At 47.1% G+C, this 13568-nt stretch overlaps 1 pseudogene; it reads right to left on the bottom strand.

The window, feature by feature from the left end:
* Positions 1-240: 240 nt before the first annotated feature.
* LOC139540731 (trichohyalin-like) overlaps positions 241-13568 on the bottom strand; it is a 44018-nt pseudogene continuing 30690 nt past the window's right edge.

Genomic DNA, 13568 nt, shown 5'->3' on the forward strand with positions numbered 1-13568 from the left:
GGCTCAGGTGTCTGTGTGTCTGAATGGGCCTGTGTCACTCTGAGTATCACACACACACACACACACACACACACACACACACACACACACACACACACACACACACACACACACACACACACACACACACACACACACACACACACACACACACACACACACACACACTCACACCCCTCCTCTCTTTCTCTCCTCCTCTCTTTCTCTCCTCCTCTCTTTCTCTCCTCCTCTGTTTCTCTCCTCCTCTCTTTTTCTCCTCCTCTCTTTCTCTCCTCCTCTCTTTCTTTCCTCCTCTCTTTCTCTCCTCCTCTCTTTCTCTCCTCCTCTGTTTCTCCCCTCCTCTGTTTCTCCCCTCCTCTCTTTCTCCCTTCCTCTCTTTCTCTCCTCCTCTCTTTCTCTCCTCCTCTCTTTCTCTCCTCCTCTGTTTCTCTCCTCCTCGCCTCCTCTCTTTCTCTCCTCCTCTGTTTCTCTCCTCCTCTGTTTCTCTCCTCCTCTCTTTCTCTCCTCCTCTGTTTCTCTCCTCCTCTCTTTCTCCCCTCCTCTCTTTCTCTCCTCCTCTGTTTCTCTCCTCCTCTCGTTCTCTCCTCCTCTCTTTCTCTCCTCCTCTCTTTCTCTCCTCATCTGTTTCTCTCCTCCTCTGTTTCTCTCCTCCTCTCTTTCTCTCCTCCTCTCTTTCCCCATCCTCTCTTTCTCTCCTCCTCTGTTTCTCTCCTCCTCTCTTTCTCTCCTCCTCTGTTTCTCTCCTCCTCTTTTTCTCCTCCTCTCTTTCTCTCTCCCTCTCTTTCTCTCCTCCTCTGTTTCTCTCCTCCTCTCTTTCTCTCCTCCTCTGTTTCTCTCCTCCTCTCTTTCTCTCCTCCTATCTTTCTCCGCTCCTCTCTTTCTCTCCTCCTCTGTTTCTCTCCTCATCTCTTTCTCCGCTCCTCCTCTCTTTCGCTCCTCCTCTGTTTCTCTCCTCCTCTTTTTCTCTCTTTCTCTCCTCCTCTCTTTCTCTCCTCCTCTCTTTCTCCCCTCCTCTCTTTCTCTCTTTTTCTACTCCTCTGTTTCTCTCCTCTTCTCTTTCCCCATCCTCTCTTTCCCCCATCCTCTCTTTCTCTCCTCCTCTCTTTCTCTCCTCCTCTCTTTCTCTCCTCCTCTCTTTCTCTCCTCCTCAGTTTCTCCCCTCCTCTGTTTCTCCCCTCCTCTCTTTCTCTCCTCCTCTCTTTCTCTCCTCCTCTCTTTCTCTCCTCCTCTGTTTCTCTCCTCTGTTTCTCTCCTCCTCTCCTCCTCTCTTTCTCTCCTCCTCTCTTTCTCTCCTCCCCTCTTTTTCTCCTCCTCTGTTTCTCTCCTCCTCTCTTTCTCTCCTCCTCTGTTTCTCTCCTCCTCTGTTTCTCTCCTCCTCTCTTTCTCTCCACCTCTCTTTCTCTCCTCCTCTCTTTCTCTCCTCCCCTCTTTTTCTCCTCCTCTGTTTCTCTCCTCCTCTCTTTCTCTCATCCTCTCTTTCTCCCCTCCTCTTTTTCTCTCCTCCTCTCTTTCTCTCCTCCTCTCTTTCTCTCCCCCTCTCCCTGTGGGTCTGTTATTGTGATTCCAGGCTGACAGTAATGTGCATGTCACATGTTTTCATAATACCAGAGACCCAAACAAGTCCTTACACACACACACATGTCACAAGAGGGGGTAAGAGATGGAGGGGGTAAGAGATGGAGTGGGAGAGGGGGTAAGAGATGGAGTGGGAGAGGGGTAAGAGATGGAGGGGAGAGGGGGTAAGAGATGGAGGGGAGAGGGGGTAAGAGATGGAGGGGGAGAGGGGTAAGAGATGGAGAGGAGAGGGGGTAAGATATGGAGAGGAGAGGGGGTAAGAGATGGAGGGGGAGAGGGGGTAAGAGATGTAGGGGAGAGGGGTAAGAGATGGAGAGGGGGTAAGAGATGGAGGGGGAGAGGGGTGAGAGATGGAGGGGAGAGGGGGTAAGAGATGGAGGGGAGAGGGGGTAAGAGATGGAGGGGGGAGGGGAGAGGGGTAAGAGATGAGGGGAAGAGGGGTAAGAGATGGAGAGGGGGTAAGATATGGAGGGGGTGAGGGGTGAGAGATGGAGGGGAGAGGGGGTAAGAGATGGAGAGGGGGTAAGAGATGGAGGGGGAGAGGGGTGAGAGATGGAGGGGAGAGGGGGTAAGAGATGGAGAGGGGGTAAGAGATGGAGGGGAGAGGGGGAGAGGGGTAAGAAATGGAGGGGGAGAGGGGTAAGAGATGGAGAGGGGGTAAGAGATGGAGGGGGAGAGGGGTGAGAGATGGAGGGGGAGAGGGGTGAGAGATGGAGGGGAGAAGGAAGAGGAGAGTGGGAAAATTCACAAGCTGATCCTCTGAAGCAGCGAATAAGTATTTGAAACATGGGCTTGGACACTGCTGGGTCTTGTAAACTAAAGGTTGGAGAAACACAGACTTGAAAAATCACACTCACCTATTTCCAAGTGAGAAACCTATAACTACCCATCCCTACCCGTCTCACTATGTGGTGTGTTACTAATTACACGAGTGTGTCTACCTGCAGACACTTACATTCTTACCTGACACACACACACACACACACAGATTGCTGCCCCCCCACTACTGCCTCTCTCCCACCCTCCCTCTCTCTGTAACTCTAGTCTGATGGAGTGATGTCCATCTGATCCTAGACCTTTCTCAGGTGTCCCTCAGCACCACTCACAACACATCAGTCATTCCTAAAGCTGCCCCGCAGCCTCAAAACACACACACACACACACACACACACACACACACACACACACACACACACACACACACACACACACACACACACACACACACACACACACACACACACACACACACACACACACACACACACACACACACACACACACACACACACACACACACACACACACACACACACACACACACACACACACACACACACACACACACACACCTCAATACCTTAACCAGCCGAGAGAACACTGGATTGGTTAACAATAGAGAAGGAAGAAACAGGAAGCAGTAACAGACGCACAGACTCCTCCCCAAACAGGAGCAGATACAGCCCAGACGTCTTGGGGGGATTCCCAGGACCTGGCTGGACCGAACACACACACACACACACACACACAAAGGAGAATGATGAGAGTGCAGATCTAACCAATGTGAGATCCAGTTCAAATCCCTGGCGGAGACAGCTTTCATTTCACATTTTCATTAACTTTGCTGTGCCCCATTCTGAGAATATGGAAACAGCATCAGAGGGTTGGTTGAGCCTCCTCAACATAGCAGTCAACAGGTCTGCAGGTTGTTGAAGCTGGGGGAGTTAGAGATGGGGGGGTAATGGTGTCTGAGGGAGACAGGGCCTGGGGGTCTATCAGAGGGGTCTGAGGGGGGAGGGGGGCAGACAGGTAATTCCACCCTGGACCCTCACAGTGACCCCAAAACACAGACTCCTGCCTCAGGCTGCAGATGACGCAAAACACACACACGAGCACACAGTCTCTCTCTCTCTCGCACCATACTGTAGGAGGATACTGTAGGAGGATACTGTAGGAGGATACTGTAGGAGGATACTGTAGAAGGATACTGTAGGAGGATACTGTAGAAGATTACTGTAGGAGGATACTGTAGGAGGATACTGTAGGAGGATGCTGTAGGAGGATACTGTATAAGGTTACTGTAGAAGGTTACTGTAGGAGGATACTGTAGGAGGATACTGTAGAAGGTTACTGTAGGAGGATACTGTAGGAGGATACTGTAGGAGGATAGTGTAGGAGGATAGTGTAGAAGGATACTGTAGGAGGATAGTGTAGGAGGATATTGTAGGAGGATAGTGAAGGAGAATACTGTAGGAGGATACTGTAGGAGGATATTGTATGAGGATACTGTAGGAGGATAGTGTAGGAGGATAGTGTAGGAGGATATTGTAGGAGGATAGTGAAGGAGAATACTGTAGGAGGATATTGTATGAGGATACTGTAGGAGGGTACTGTAGGAGGATACTGTAGGAGGATAGTGTAGGAGGATACTGTAGGAGGATACTGTAGGAGGATAGTGTAGGAGCATACTGTAGGAGGATACTGTAGAAGGTTACTGTAGGAGGATACTGTAGGAGGATACTGTAGGAAGATACTGTAGAAGGTTACTGTAGGAGGATACTGTAGGAGGATACTGTAGGAGGATAGTGTAGGAGGATAGTGTAGAAGGATACTGTAGGAGGATAGTGTAGGAGGATATTGTAGGAGGATAGTGAAGGAGAATACTGTAGGAGGATACTGTAGGAGGATATTGTATGAGGATACTGTAGGAGGGTACTGTAGGAGGATACTGTAGGAGGATAGTGTAGGAGGATACTGTAGGAGGATACTGTAGGAGGATAGTGTAGGAGCATACTGTAGGAGGATACTGTAGGAGGATACTGTAGGATGATAGTGTAGGAGGATACTGTAGGAGGATACTGTAGGATGATAGTGTAGGAGGATACTGTAGGAGGATACTGTAGGAGGATACTGTAGGAGGATACTGTAGGAGGATACTGTAGAAGGATACTGTAGGAGGATAGTGTAGGAGGATATTGTAGGAGGATAGTGAAGGAGAATACTGTAGGAGGATACTGTAGGAGGTATTGTATGAGGATACTGTAGGAGGGTACTGTAGGAGGATACTGTAGGAGGATAGTGTAGGAGGATACTGTAGGAGGATACTGTAGGAGGATAGTGTAGGAGCATACTGTAGGAGGATACTGTAGGAGGATACTGTAGGATGATACTGTAGGAGGATACTGTAGGAGGATAGTGTAGGAGCATACTGTCGGAGGATAGTGTAGGAGGATACTGTAGGAGGATACTGTAGGAGGATAGTGTAGGAGGATACTGTAGGAGGATACTGTAGGAGGATACTGTAGGAGGATAGTGTAGGAGGATACTGTAGGAGGATACTGTAGGAGGATACTGTAGGAGGATAGTGTAGGAGGATACTGTAGGAGGATCCCGTAGGAGGATAGTGTAGGAGGATAGTGTAGAAGGTTACTGTAGGAGGATATTGTAGGAGGATAGTGTAGAAGGATACTGTAGGAGGATACTGTAGGATGATATTGTATGAGGATACTGTAGGAGGATACTGTAGGAGGATAGTGTAGGAGGATAGTGTAGAAGGATACTGTAGGAGGATAGTGTAGGAGGATATTGTAGGAGGATAGTGAAGGAGAATACTGTAGGAGGATACTGTAGGAGGATATTGTATGAGGATACTGTAGGAGGATAGTGTAGGAGGATAGTGTAGGAGGATATTGTAGGAGGATAGTGAAGGAGAATACTGTAGGAGGATATTGTATGAGGATACTGTAGGAGGGTACTGTAGGAGGATAGTGTAGGAGGATACTGTAGGAGGATACTGTAGGAGGATAGTGTAGGAGGATATTGTAGGAGGATAGTGAAGGAGAATACTGTAGGAGGATATTGTATGAGGATACTGTAGGAGGGTACTGTAGGAGGATACTGTAGGAGGATACTGTAGGAGCATACTGTAGGAGGATACTGTAGGAGGATACTGTAGGATGATAGTGTAGGAGGATACTGTAGGAGGATACTGTAGGATGATAGTGTAGGAGGATACTGTAGGAGGATACTGTAGGAGGATACTGTAGGAGGATACTGTAGGAGGATACTGTAGAAGGATACTGTAGGAGGATAGTGTAGGAGGATATTGTAGGAGGATAGTGAAGGAGAATACTGTAGGAGGATACTGTAGGAGGTATTGTATGAGGATACTGTAGGAGGGTACTGTAGGAGGATACTGTAGGAGGATAGTGTAGGAGGATACTGTAGGAGGATACTGTAGGAGGATAGTGTAGGAGCATACTGTAGGAGGATACTGTAGGAGGATACTGTAGGATGATACTGTAGGAGGATACTGTAGGAGGATAGTGTAGGAGCATACTGTCGGAGGATAGTGTAGGAGGATACTGTAGGAGGATACTGTAGGAGGATAGTGTAGGAGGATACTGTAGGAGGATACTGTAGGAGGATACTGTAGGAGGATAGTGTAGGAGGATACTGTAGGAGGATACTGTAGGAGGATACTGTAGGAGGATAGTGTAGGAGGATACTGTAGGAGGATCCCGTAGGAGGATAGTGTAGGAGGATAGTGTAGAAGGTTACTGTAGGAGGATATTGTAGGAGGATAGTGTAGAAGGATACTGTAGGAGGATACTGTAGGATGATATTGTATGAGGATACTGTAGGAGGATACTGTAGAAGGATATTGTAGGAGGATACTGTAGGAGGATACTGTAGGAGGATACTGTAGGAGGATACTGTAGGAGGATGCTGTAGGAGGATACTGTAGAAGGTAACTGTAGAAGGTTACTGTAGGAGGTTACTGTAGGAGGATGCTGTAGGAGGATACTGTAGAAGGTTACTGTAGAAGGTTACTGTAGGAGGATACTGTAGAAGGTTACTGTAGAAGGTTACTGTAGGAGGATACTGTAGGAGGATGCTGTAGAAGGTTACTGTAGGAGGATACTGTAGGAGGATACTGTAGAAGGTTACTGTAGGAGGATACTGTAGGAGGATACTGTAGGAGGATAGTGTAGGAGGATAGTGTAGGAGGATACTGTAGGAGGATACTGTAGAAGGATACTGTAGGAGGATAGTGTAGAAGGATACTGTAGGAGGATATTGTAGGAGGATCCTGTAGGAGGATAGTGTAGGAGGATATTGTAGGAGGATAGTGAAGGAGAATACTGTAGGAGGATACTGTAGGAGGATATTGTATGAGGATACTGTAGGAGGATACTGTAGGAGGATACTGTAGGAGGATAGTGTAGGAGGATACTGTAGGAGGATACTGTAGGAGGATAGTGTAGGAGCATACTGTAGGAGGATTCTGTAGGAGGATACTGTAGGATGATAGTGTAGGAGGATACTGTAGGAGGATACTGTAGGAGGATATTGTAGGAGGATACTGTAGGAGGATATTGTAGGAGGATATTGTAGGAGGATACTGTAGGAGGATAGTGTAGGAGGATACTGTAGAAGGATACTGTAGGAGGATATTGTAGGAGGATACTGTAGGAGGATACTGTAGGAGGATACTGTAGGAGGATACTGTAGGAGGATATTGTAGGAGGATACTGTAGGAGGATACTGTAGGAGGATACTGTAGGAGGATACTGTAGGAGGATACTGCAGGGGGATACTGTAGGAGGATAGTGTAGGAGCATACTGTAGGAGGATAGTGTAGGAGGATACTGTAGGAGGATACTGTAGGAGGATAATGTAGGAGGATACTGTAGGAGGATACTGTAGGAGGATAGTGTAGGAGGATACTGTAGGAGGATAGTGTAGGAGGATACTGTAGGAGGATAGTGTAGGAGGATACTGTAGGAGGATCCTGTAGGAGGATAGTGTAGGAGTATAGTGTAGAAGGTTACTGTAGGAGGATATTGTAGGAGGATAGTGTAGAGGGATACTGTAGGGGGATACTGAAGGAGGATATTGTATGAGGATACTGTAGGAGGATACTGTAGAAGGATATTGTAGGAGGATACTGTAGGAGGATACTGTAGGAGGATACTGTAGGAGGATACTGTAGGAGGATAGTGTAGGAGCATACTGTAGGAGGATACTGTAGGAGGATACTGTAGGAGGATAGTGTAGGAAGATACTGTAGGAGGATACTGTAGGAGGATATTGTAGGAGGATACTGTAGGAGGATATTGTAGGAGGATATTGTAGGAGGATACTGTAGGAGGATACTGTAGGAAGATAGTGTAGGAGGATACTGTAGGAGGATACTGTAGGAGGATACTGTAGGGGGATACTGTAGGAGGATAGTGTAGGAGGATACTGTAGGGGGATAGTGTAGGAGGATACTGTAGGAGGATAGTGTAGGAAGATACTGTAGGAGTTCCTGTAGGAGGTTACTGTAGGAGGATATTGTAGGAGGATAGTGTAGGAGGATACTGTAGGAGGATACTGTAGGAGGATATTGTATAAGGATACTGTAGGAGGATACTGTAGGAGGATATTGTAGGAGGATAGTGTAGGAGGATAGTGTAGGAGGATAGTGTAGGAGGATACTGTAGGAGGATAGTGTAGGAGCATACTGTAGGAGGATACTGTAGGAGGATACTGTAGGAGGATATTGTAGGAGGATACTGTAGGAGGATATTGTAGGAGGATACTGTAGAAGGATATTGTAGTAGGATATTGTAGGAGGATACTGTAGGAGGATATTGTAGGAGGATACTGTAGAAGCATACTGTAGGAGGATATTGTAGGAGGATACTGTAGTAGGATATTGTATTAGGATACTGTAGGAGGATACTGTAGGAGGATATTGTAGGAGGATATTGTAGGAAGATACTGTAGGAGGATACTGTAGGAGGACACTGTAGGAGGATAGTGTAGGAGGATACTGTAGGAGGATACTGTAGGAGGATACTGTAGGAGGATCCTGTAGGAGGATAGTGTAGGAGGATACTGTAGGAGGATACTGTAGGAGGATCCTGTAGGAGGATAGTGTTGGAGGATACTGTAGGAGGATACTGTAGGAGGATAGTGTAGGAGGATACTGTAGGAGGATACTGTAGGAGGATACTGTAGGAGGATCCTGTAGGAGGATAGTGTAGGAGGATACTGTAGGAGGATCCTGTAAGAGGATAGTGTAGGAGGATAGTGTAGGAGGATAGTGAAGGAGAATACTGTAGGAGGATATTGTAGGAGGATACTGGAGAAGGATACTGTCACGCCCTGACCTTAGTATTCTTTGTTTTCTTTATTATTTTGGTTAGGTCAGGGTGTGACGAGGGTGTTATGGGTGTTTTGTCTTGTCTAGGGTTTTTTGTATGTCTAGGTGCGTTTGTCTAGTCTAGACATATGTAAGTCTATGGTGGCCTAGATTGGTTCCCAATCAGAGGCAGCTGTTTATCGTTGTCTCTGATTGGGGATCCTATTTGGGTTGCCATTTTCCTGTTTGGTTTGTGGGTTATTGTCTATGTTGATGTTGCATGTCTCCACCCAGTGTTATAGCGGTCACATTCGTTTTGTTATTTTGTTATTTTGTTTAGTGTTCTTCGTGTTTATTCGTTATTATTAAAGAAGATGTATTCACATCACGCTGCGCCTTGGTCTCCTCACTATAACGATCGTGACAGATACTGTAGGAGGATACTGTAGGAGGATACTGTAGGAGGATACTGTAGGAGGATACTGTAGGAGGATACTGTAGGAGGATACTGTAGGAGGATACTGTAGAAGGATACTGTAGGAGGATACTGTAGGAGGATATTGTAGGAGGATACTGTAGAAGGTTACTGTAGGAGGATACTGTAGGAGGATACTGTAGGAGGATACTGTAGGAGGACACTGTAGGAGGATACTGTAGGAGGATACTGTAGAAAGATACTGTAGGAGGATACTGTAGGAGGATATTGTAGGAGGATACTGTAGGAGGATACTGTAGAAGGATACTGTAGGAGGATACTGTAGGAGGATATTGTAGGAGGATACTGTAGGAGGATACTGTAGGAGGATATTGTAGGAGGATACTGTAGGATGATACTGTAGGAGGATACTGTAGGATGATACTGTAGGAGGATACTGTAGGAGGATACTGTAGGAGGATACTGTAGGAGGATACTGTAGAAGGTTACTGTAGGAGGATACTGTAGGAGGATACTGTAGGAGGATACTGTAGAAGGATACTGTAGGAGGATACTGTAGGAGGATATTGTAGGAGGATATTGTAGGAGGATACTGTAGGAGGATACTGTAGGAGGATACTGTAGGATGATAGTGTAGGAGGATATTGTAGGAGGATACTGTAGGAGGATAGTGTAGGAGGATATTGTAGGAGGATACTGTAGGAGGATACTGTAGGAGGATACTGTAGAAGGATACTGTAGGAGGATATTGTAGGAGGATACTGTAGGAGGATACTGTAGGAGGATATTGTAGGAGGATACTGTAGGAGGATACTGTAGAAGGATACTGTAGGAGGATATTGTAGGAGGATACTGTAGGAGGATACTGTAGGAGGATATTGTAGGAGGATACTGTAGGAGGATAGTGTAGAAGGATACTGAGGAGGATACTGTAGGAGGATACTGTAGGAGGATACTGTAGAAGGATACTGTCGGTAGTCATGCTGAAGTGTTTTCCATTCAGATTAGTGTGACTCCAGAACATGTCTGAGTGTTAATGCTTCTCCTCACTACTGTTTAGACTGGGAAGAGCAGAGAGCAGTGATCTGGTGGAAACATGGGAGGAGGGCCAAATGATTTTCTGCACATTACAAACTGATTCCTGGATTAGATACACAGTGATGTCACACTGGCCCACCTCCATGTCTACTCTCACACTGCAACAGAATAGGATGACGTTTCACCTAGATGCTGATCTAAGGTCAGATTGGTGATTTAACCCTAGATATCTACCTAATGGCAACTTGCGTGTGTGCCTGCCTGTGTGTGATGTGTGTGTGCTGCTGTGTGTGATGTGATGTGTGTGTGCTGCTGTCTGTGATGTGTGTGTGCTGCTGTGTGTGATGTGTGTGTGCCTGCCTGTGTGTGATGTGATGTGTGTGTGCTGCTGTGTGTGATGTGTGTGTGCCTGCCTGTGTGTGATGTGTGTGTGCTGCTGTCTGTGATGTGTGTGTGCTGCTGAGTGATGTGATGTGTGTGTGCTGCTGTGTGTGATGTGATGTGTGTGTGCTGAGTGATGTGTGTGTGCTGAGTGATGTGATGTGTGTGTGCTGAGTGATGTGATGTGTGTGTGCTGCTGTGTGTGGTGTGTGTGTGCTGCTGTGTGTGATGTGATGTGTGTGATGTGATGTGTGTGATGTGTGTGTGTGTGTGTGTGTGCTGCTGAGTGTGATGTGATGTGTGTGTGCTGCTGAGTGTGATGTGATGTGTGTGTGATGTGTGTGATATGTGTGTGATGTGTGTGTGCTGCTGTGTGTGATGTGTGTGATGTGTGTGTGCTGCTGTGTGTGATGTGTGATGTGTGTGATATGTGTGTGATGTGTGTGTGCTGCTGTGTGTGATGTGATGTGTGTGATGTGTGTGTGTGTGTGTGTGTGCTGCTGAGTGTGATGTGTGTGTGCTGCTGTGTGTGATGTGTGTGATGTGTGTGTGCTGCTGTGTGTGATGTGTGATGTGTGTGATATGTGTGTGATGTGTGTGTGCTGCTGTGTGTGATGTGATGTGTGTGATGTGTGTGTGTGTGTGTGTGTGCTGCTGAGTGTGATGTGATGTGTGTGTGCTGCTGAGTGTGATGTGATGTGTGTGTGATGTGTGTGATATGTGTGTGATGTGTGTGTGCTGCTGTGTGTGATGTGTGTGTGCTGCTGTGTGTGATGTGATGTGTGATGTGTGTGATATGTGTGTGATGTGTGTGTGCTGCTGTGTGTGATGTGTGTTATGTGTGTGTGATGTGTGTGTGTGATGTGTGTGATGTGTGTGTGATGTGTGTGTGATGTGTGTGATGTGTGTGATGTTTGTGTGCTGCCTGTGTGTGATGTGTGTGATGTGTGTGTGCTGCTGTGTGTGATGTGTGTGATGTGTGTGTGTGCTGCTGTGTGTGTGCTGCTGTGTGTGTGCTGCTGTGTGTGATGTTTGTGTGATGTGTGTGTGATGTGTGTGTGATGTGTGTGTGATGTGTGTGATGTGTGTGTGTGTGTGTGCTGAGTGAGAGGACTACTGTGGTTTTAGTATTAAACTCCTCTGTCAGTCTGACTCTCAGCTGCTGGGATTGGATCGGCTCCTTGCTGTTTGAAACAACTGTTGTTTTAATCCCTGACTCTTCAGATGATGTGTTAAGTAAACTCTATGCAGAGAGCGTGTGTGTGTGTGTGTGTGTGTGTGTGTGTGCTCGTGCTCGTGCGTGTGTGTGTGTGTGTGTGTCAAGCCCCATACAGGGAGCGTTGGAGTCAGTTTAGCGTGGAATGCTGAAATGAAAATAGTGGAAGGGAGACAGAACAAAATAAGCAGAACAATTAACACAGCTGGAGCTGCTGTCTGCCTGTCAGAACCAATCACAGCTAACAGAGAAGAAGATCAATTACACTAGAGACAAGGAGAAGATCAATTACACTAGAGACAAGGAGGGATGGAGAATGAGAAGGGGCGAGAAAGAGAGAACGCAAGGGGAGAAATGGAGAGAAGGAGGAAGAGAGAGAAAGTACAGAAGAAAGAAGAGACCGAATCCCAGAGAGAGAGTTGAGGAGAATAAGACGTGACTGAGTGGTTAGATGTCTTAGCTGTAGGTGCCTCTGGGTTGTGTATCCAACCTGAAGACAACAAAGAGGAATACCTCCATTCATCTGAGATCAGGGTGTAGAGGGCAATAAGCCCAGCCAGCCAACACCACATCCCGCTTATCCTCACCAAGGAATCCAACACCACATCCCGCTTATCCTCACCAAGGAATCCAACACCACATCCCGCTTATCCTCACCAAGGAATCCAACACCACATCCCGCTTATCCTCACCAAGGAATCCAACACCACATCCCGCCTGCTTATCCTCACCAAGGAATCCAACACCACATCCCGCTTATCCTCACCAAGGAATCCAACACCACATCCCGCTTATCCTCACCAAGGAATCCAACACCACATCCCGCTTATCCTCACCAAGGAATCCAACACCACATCCCACCTGCTTATCCTCACCAAGGAATCCAACACCACATCCCACCTGCTTATCCTCACCAAGGAATCCAACACCACATCCCGCTTATCCTCACCAAGGAATCCAACACCACATCCCACTTATCCTCACCAAGGAATCCAACACCACATCCCACCTGCTTATCCTCACCAAGGAATCCAACACCACATCCCACCTGCTTATCCTCACCAAGGAATCCAACACCACATCCCACCTGCTTATCCTCACCAAGGAATCCAACACCACATCCCACCTGCTTATCCTCACCAAGGAATCCAACACCACATCCCACCTGCTTATCCTCACCAAGGAATCCAACACCACATCCCACCTGCTTATCCTCACCAAGGAATCCAACACCACATCCGTTCGGCATATGACCCTTTGGTGGGATGCTTCAGAGCAGCCAAACAACGTTGGTGGAATGTTTCCATAACGTTGTCTGATGGTTCTGGTGTTCTTTTTCCACTAAAAAGGATGGATGGCAGTTTGAGTTGTAACACCTTTATTTTGCAATTAGCGGAGAGGGGATTGTCCATTTCTCCCTCTCCTCTCTTCCTTCACTCTTTGTATTTCTCTTCCCCCTCTTTTCTCTCAACTTTTCCCACTCTCCCCCCAGGGGTCCAGATGAGTACATGAGACACACGCACGCACGCACGCACACACACACACACACACACACACACACACACTGGGAGGAGGACAATAGAATCCAGATGGGTGATAGATGGTTATAGAGGATGTTCATAACCAATAAGTGATTGTGGTTTAGAGTTCCAGACCCCGGCCTATCAGCTGGCTGGGTGATTAATGACGCTTTACTGGCAATGAGAGGGACCTGTTTCCAATCCAACACACATACAGAACACAAACACACACACAAATATGCACACTCGTACACTCTCACAAACACGCTC

This window comes from Salvelinus alpinus, chromosome 2, assembly GCF_045679555.1.
Source record: "Salvelinus alpinus chromosome 2, SLU_Salpinus.1, whole genome shotgun sequence".
NCBI lineage: Eukaryota > Metazoa > Chordata > Actinopteri > Salmoniformes > Salmonidae > Salvelinus > Salvelinus alpinus.